The following is a 7987-nucleotide window of genomic DNA, read 5'->3' as shown; positions in this document are numbered from 1 at the left end:
CGCTCCCCATCCCCGCCCCCCAGATGAAGAGCAGAGCAGAGCAGGGGAGGAGGGAGGACCGTGTTGGCTCCAAGCCCGAGAAGCAGGCCAGGCGCCTGCGAGGTGGGTGGACAGAAGCGGCCCCTCCACAAACTCTGGTGGGAACTCCAGGCTCCAGACAGGGCGGTGACAGAGCCTTGGTGTGAAAAGGTGGCTGTCTGTCTGCACCGGAGCCCAGCAGCTATTTTCCTAGAGAAAGCGACCCGTCCCTGTCCTGAGGGAAGCCTGGAGAGCTCCCCTGCCCCTGACATTGGCTGTGACCGAGGCCCGGGAAGGCCTGGCTCCCACTAGCTGTCTGTGGGCCCCACCTCAGAGGCCACGGGGCTCCAAGCCAAAAGCATGGTGTGTTTCCAGTCCCCGAGATGACTTCAGCACCATGAACACCAGGCAGGAGCGTGGGAGGAGGCTGCGGGCTTCCTCACGGAGCTGGGCCCGCTCCCTGTTCCTCTCACATTGAGGGGGCGTCACCGGGGTGACAGCGGGGAGGTCCTGCTGCCAGACTGACCTCCCACGGACACACTCTGGAGACTTGGCCCCTGTCCTGGTTGGACTCAGAGTAGGAGGGACCCCTCTCCCATGCTCCAATCTCCCCCTGTTCCCTGCCTCTCCTCTAAGGCCCCTGCCCCCACAGGCACCAGCAGTCGGTGGGACCACCCGTGAACTGCCGTGGGGGCAGCACGTAACGGGAGCCTCTTGCTCCCCCGGCCCAGGCCCCCAGCGCTGACTTGTTTACACTGTAACGGTGATATCTTTCTCCCTGAGCTCTTTATCCCCTTCAGAGCGGTCTGTGCCACGGTCCCCTTTTGAAGCTTCCGAAGCCTTCTCGCTTGCCAGACAAGCTGGAAGAAAGCACGAAGAGGGCGGGAAACCTCCCCGGGGAATGTCAGCCCCTCTGGGTCAGGGGCTGACAGCTGGGCCCGGCTGCCGCACAGCCAGGGAGAAGCGGAGGCTCCCAAGGCTCTGATTCACTTGCAGACCCCGGGCCGGCCCTGTGGGGTCACAGAGGTCATCGTGCTAGAGGGAAGGCACAGTCCGAACCTGGGGGCCATCCTGGAGATGTCCCCCCCATCAACTGGAAATACAGCTTCTCACCAGACGTAGGGAGGCTGAAGGGAGCAGGACTCTTCTCACAACCGAGCCCTGAGTCCAGATCCAGGAGCCGCCGGGTGCCCTCGGGTCCTCCTTTAGAAATCGGCCCTGGCCCAGCAGCCGAGGCTCCATGTGGGGCTGCTACACCGAGAACCTTGTTGTGCAGGAACTTCCCACCACCCCTCCCCTTTCCCATCCTCTCAGGAACAGACTCATTGTCATGTGGCCATAACACCCATGACTCTTGGAACCAGCTATAACCCGGGTTTACAGGACCACGTGTTTCAGGGACCCGGCTCCTGAAACCATGTGCTCCATCAGGAACCATTTGCCTCCTGAAAATAAACAGTCAGCAACGGCCTCACTCAGCTGACCATGCTTCCAGGTCACTCCCACGTGCTCTGCAGGTGGCTCATCCTGAACTGCCCGCAAAGTTCAGCTCCCCCTTGCTTAAGCAAGCAGTAAACTCAGCCTCTTGTCTCAGATATGGAGCGGTTACATCTTTCTTTATTACTTCCACCCCCAAATCTTTCTTATAATCTGTCACAGATTCTTCCAAAATCCAGAGAAGGAGCAATATCCTTTTCTTCAGTGTTGGTATAAAGTTGACCTACACTGGAGACAGAAGCCAGAAGCCCTTCCTTGCTATTCCTCTGTCCTCCCCCAACATATCAACTCCATCCAGGACCCCAGGAAAGCATCCACGAGACAAATAAACCTCTCTTTTGATAAAGCAAATCACTTCCCTTGGCATAGCTTTTATGATGTTGCATTATGTCAAAAGACTCCCTCCTCCCACCCCCAGGCCCGAAGACAGGGAGCATGGAAGAGCTGAAGGAGACTGCTGCCACTACACTTCCCTTCTGACACCAAAACGAGATTGTCATATACTCGTTGTTTTATAACTTGCCTTTAAACTCAGCCTGTAGACATTCCCGCCCCCTCCCCCCATGACACTAGATCTCCTTCTGCAATAGGATTTTTTAAAGTACTGAATTGCATTGCATCATTTGGCTATTCCATCATTTGGTTAATTGATCTATTGTTGAATATTTAGGTTCTCCTTTTGTTGCAGTTATAATAAACAATGCTATATGAGGAGCATCCTTGTGGATATGTCATTGTGTATAGAAGTCTCTCCCATCATAAAAATAACAACAGCAGCAAAAATCAAACCAATCCCTCGATTGCACATGCTCCCTCCAATGCCTCCCTATGCGGCTCTTGGGCGTTTGAGAGTTGCCTACACTTTTCGTCTCTTTCTTGGCAATTCCATTCACTACAACCGTGCCAAAGGGATTCCAGAGATTTCCATGGTACCCGTCAGCATTTTGTTGTTCTTAAACTCCCAGTCCTTTCTTCAACCTGGAGGCCTCCATGAGGTCTGACCTCTTCCCACCTCTCCAACCTCATCTCATGCCTCTTTCTCTAACGTCTGACACACTTGTCTTTTCTCGGTTCCTGAAATTTGTGGTGTCCCCTCAGGCCCTTTGCTCATGCTGTTTCCTCTGCCAGGAAACCTCTCCCCACCTCCCACACCCAACCTCTCAACCTTGCTGACTAACCAACTTGCATCACCCATAAGTTAGCTCAAAGGCACTTCCTCAGGAAAGAATCCCCCACACCCCTCCCCATCACACCGGGTCTCGGGTCTCGTGCACCATGAGAAGCTTAGGAAACATGGTCTACTTCCTTACGGCACTATTCACTCTATTCTGAAAAAACGACTTTCTCAGCACGTGTATAGAATTTAAGATATGATTTTTAAAAGTTAATTTTAACAGCACAGATATATACCAGTTTACTCTGTTCCCTAAAAACATCGAACATTAAAGGGAACTGTGGAGCTTCATTTGACCACTGCCTGCTCCCTCCCCAGGTCCAGGTCCTGCCTCCACTCCCTGGGTAAGACCGCTGTTAGGAGCTGTGTGTGTGACCAGCAGAGTGCTCCAGAGCTGGGTCTTTGGAGCCAAACTGTCAAGATTTGATTCCTAGTGCTCCTACTTCCTAACTGTATAAGCTTAACCTCTTAACCTCTCTCTGCCTTGGCGTTAGCATGTATACGTAAGGATCAGGAATAGTAACTAGTAGCTTTAAGATTTACATAAGATGTTCCGTAGGCGTTATGCTGAGGCTTTCCTAGGCAGTGGAAAAGCTTTTTTCAGCTCGCAGAGGGCAGGTCATGGGTCTTCTGAGCCTCCATAATTTCATGTGCCTATGTCTTGTCATAAGAAATCTGTCTGTCTGTCTAGCCATCCATACTATTGCTTCTGTTTCTCTGGAGAATCCTGACTAATACACTATAACATATAGATAATATATAGTATTGTTTTGTGTATTTAAGCAACATAAATCGTATATATAAGCAGCATTTGGGAATTGACTGTTTTTACTCAATAATATGTTTCTGAGATCTTGCATGTTTATATACGTAGGTTTAGTTCTGATTTATTCTTTTAAAATGCTGGATAATAGTAATTCACTATATGATTATACCACATTTTATCAATTCATTTTCATATTGCTATTCCATAAGATTGAATTTGGAATCTTTTTCCAATTTTTTGATATTTCAGGTAAAATTGCAATGAATATATATATATATATAAACATATATATATACCCAATGTATGCTGCAGTAATAAACAAAAATGTTTTTCTAGATTAAATATCTAGAATTATAATTGCTAGATCATAGATTATGTGTATTTTCACTTTAAATGGTTCCCCACCAGGAATATTTAAAAGCACTTCAGTTTCTATCTGAACATCATGATGACATTCTTGGACACTTTCTTCTAAACATTTGTGGTTGTTCTCTTTTTAATTTTAAACTTGGATTTATTTTTGTGTATGGTGTGAAGTAGGGATTAGTTTTTTTCCATAAGTTAAGTTTCCCAACACCTCTCATGAAGAATTCATCCACTGGCTTGAAATGTCTTCTTTATCCTAAGTCAAATCCCCCGACTTAGTTTCTGGACTCTAGACTATTCTTATCATCTATTTATGTGCATCAATGCCACCTGCTTTAAAAATTGCAGCTTTAGACTATGTCTTTTGATTTGGTAAGGCAAGCTTCTGACCACCACTACTTGTTCTTTTTCAAACAGCTATTGCTGCACATTTACATATGCTATTAAAATCACATCAGATATTAATCTTGTAGGGGCCTAGCGCACAAAATTCGTGCACTGATAGGGTCCCTAGCAGCTGCCGGCTGGGTATTCCTTCCCTTCCCCCGGCTGGCTCTGCCCCCTGGTCGCACTCCTGGACAACTCCTGGTCGAGGGGACAATTTGCATACTATGCTTTTATTATATTGGATATGCCTATGTATTTATTACTGTTTTTTTCCATTAGAATGACAGCTCCATGAAAGCTTTTTTTGTTTGTATTAATCACGAGGATAACTAGAAAAGGGTCAGGCCCATAGTAGGCCCTCCAAAAGTTTTGTTAAGTGAATGAATAAACATGAAGTTTAGAATCATCCTATTCTAAGTTCTATGAAGAGTTCCTTTGGTATTTTTATTGGAATTGCATTGAATTTTTAAATTAATTTGGAGAGAATTGACATCTTTTTTTTAAAAATATATTTTATTGATTTTTTACAGAGAGGAAGGGAGAAGGATAGAGAGCTAGAAACATTGAGGAGAGAGAAACGTCGATCAGCCGCCTCCTGCACACCCCCCACTGGGGATGTGCCCACAACCAAGGCACATGCCCCCGACCAGAATCGAACCCAGGACGCTTGAGTCCACAGGCCGATGCTCCATCCACTGAGCCAAACCAGTCAAGGTAGAATTGACATCTTTACAGTGGTAGTCATCCCATTGTTGAACACAATACCTTGGTACAACTCCCCATTTATTTGAGTCTTCTTTGTGCCTTTCAGTAGAATTTTATTGTTTTCTTCATAAAGGTAATATATTTCTAATTATTATTATTTTAAATGGTGTTTTGTTTGTTTTTTTAAGTTTGTAAATTTTTTAAAATTAATCTTAGAGTGAGGAAAGGACAGGGGGAAGGAGAGAGAGAGATGGATGTGAGAGAGAAACACTGATCAGCCACCTCCTGCATGCACCCTGCCTGGGGAATCAAACCTGCAACCTTGGTATGTGCCCTGACTGGGAATCAAACCTGCTACTTTTTGGTGTATGGAACAATGCTCCAACCAACTGAGCCACCCTGGCCAGGGCTATTTCTAATTAATTTATTCCTAAATATCTTATAGTTTTTGTTACTATGTAAATGGGATTTTAAAATTATTATTACACTAGAGGTCAGGTGCACAAAATTTGTGCACTGGGGTCGGGGGGCATGTCCCTCAGCCCAGCCTGCACCCTCTCTAATCTGGGACCCCTCAGGGGATGTCCGACTGCCAGTCCGACTGTTGGACATCCCTCTCACAATCCGGGACTGCTGGCTCCCAACCGCTTGCCTGCCTGCCTGCCTGCCTGATTGCCCCCTAACCACTCCCCTGCCAGCCCGATTGCCCCCAACTGCCCTCCCCTGCCAGCCTGATCACCCACAACTTCCTTCCCCTGCCAGCCATCTTGTGACCCCACGGGGGTAGCCATCTTTGTGTGAGAGTGTGATGGTCAATTTGCATATTACCTCTTTATTATATAGTACTAGAGGCCGGTGCATGAATTTGTGCATAAGTGGGGTCCCTCAGGTTGGCCTGTGGGATCAGGCAGAAACTGGCTTTCTGACATCTCCCTAGGGGTTCTAGATTGCATAGGCCAGGCTGAGGGACCCCACTGGTGCATGATTGGGGTCAGGGGGAGATGCAGGAGGTTGGCCAGCTGGGGAGGGACAGTGGGAGGGCTCCAGGGCATGTCCAGCCATCTCAGTCCAGATCAGCCAGACCCTAGCAGCAAGCTAACCTACCAGTCGGAGCATCTGTCCCCAGGGCACGTCAAAGCGACTGGTCAACCCATTGAGTATCTGCCCGTTGGTGGTCAGTGCACATCATAGCAAGCAGCTTTAGCATATCATTAACATATTACACTTTGGTTGAACAGATGACCGGATGACTGGACACTTAGCATATTAGGCTTTTATTATATAGGAATTTTCAAATTATTACTGCTGATATATAGGAAAGTTCTTGATGTGTAAATATTGATCTAGTGCTCTGTACCAAAGGGTCACCTGGTGTTTTAGGCTCAATTCCCAGTAAGGGGTGTGCAGGAGGTAGCACATTATGTTTCTCACATCAATGTTTCTCTCTCTCCTCTCTAAAATACATAAAAACATATTTTTAAAAATATTGGTCTAGTATCCAGACATTTTGCTGCACTCACCAATTATTGCTTTGGGTTTTCCAGGTGAACAATCACATCACAAATAATGGCAATTTGGTCTTTTCCCTTCAATTTTTAAACCTCATATTTGCTTTAATTTCTTATTGCATTAACTGTAACTTCCAGTGTATTGTTGAAGAGTATTTTGATTCATTTCTGACTGCATTGGTATATGATTCAAGATAGGTCAAGGTATGCTGCAGTAACAAACAATCCCAAAATCTAGTGGTTTAACACAATAAAAATGCATTTCTCAGGTCCTGGCTTGTTTGGCTCAGTGGATAGAGTGCTGACCTGCAGACTGAAGGGTCCCGGGTTCCCAGTCAGGGGCACATGCCTGGGTTGCAGCTTGATCCCGGGGGGGGGGGTGCGTGCAGGAGGCAGCCAATCGATGATTCTCTCATCATTGATGTTCCTATCTCTCTCTCCCTCTCCATTCCTCTCTGAAATCAATAAAAACATATTTTTTTAAAAATGCATTTCTCGCTTACACCCCATGTCCAATACAAGCCATGGAGCAGGGAGGAGTTCCTTAGTGTTGTTTCTCAGAGACCCCGGCGGATGGACGTTCCATGCCTCCATGGACATGTGCTTCTACGATAACCATGGTGGAGGGGGCAAGTGAATTATGGGCTGGCTCTTGGAGCTTCTACTGTAAAGTAACCCATGTTCTGCCTACTGGCATTTCAAAGCAAGTTCCATGGCCAAGCCTAACTTCCACCGGGGGAGGGAAGTGTGACCCTGCCATATGCCAGAAGGGCCGTGGGAATGGGTCTCATGCCCCCCACCGCATATGATGTAAGTTACATCCCATATGCTCCAAGTTCCTAGTAGATCATCCTTTATCAAGGATTAAGTCCATGAGTTTGTTTAGATTTTGTTCAGTAAAGAGATTGTCTCTATCATGCATGAGTGTTAAATTTTATCAAAAGATTTTACATCCTCTGTTTGATGTGCAGATGTTATTTTTCTCCCTTGATTTCTTGAGGCGTTTATACATATTTTTCGCCCAGAACTTTCTCCTCCACTGCCCTCTTCAAACACTTCAAAGATTAAGTCCATGAGTTTGTTTAGATTTTGTTCAGTAAAGAGATTGTCTCTATCATGCATGAGTGTTAAATTTTATCAAAAGATTTTACATCCTCTGTTTGATGTGCAGATGTTATTTTTCTCCCTTGATTTCTTGAGGCGTTTATACATATTTTTCGCCCAGAACTTTCTCCTCCACTGCCCTCTTCAAACACTTCAAAGCTCATTCATTCATTCATTCATTCATTCAGCAAATACTTACTTAGCAATACTGTGTGCCAGATGCTGTTCTAGGCACTTGGGGGACACCAGCGAACAAAGCCGGCGGTCCTGGAAGAACCCACCCTCTCCCCAATCCTGCCCCCACCCGCTAGCGCTCCGCCCCGCCCACGCTGCGACTTTAGGGGCCGGCAGAAGCCGAGCTGGGCGCCGATTGGTGGTTTATTCTAACAGCCAGCGGCTGAGCTCATCTGCAGCCAATGGCTGCCTGCACCCGGCAAGAAGCCTGCACCCGGCTGGAGGGCG

The sequence above is a fragment of the Myotis davidii genome, unplaced genomic scaffold (assembly GCF_000327345.1).
Source record: "Myotis davidii unplaced genomic scaffold, ASM32734v1 scaffold309, whole genome shotgun sequence".
NCBI classification, from domain to species: domain Eukaryota; kingdom Metazoa; phylum Chordata; class Mammalia; order Chiroptera; family Vespertilionidae; genus Myotis; species Myotis davidii.
Note: the sequence above shows the minus strand (reverse complement) of the source record.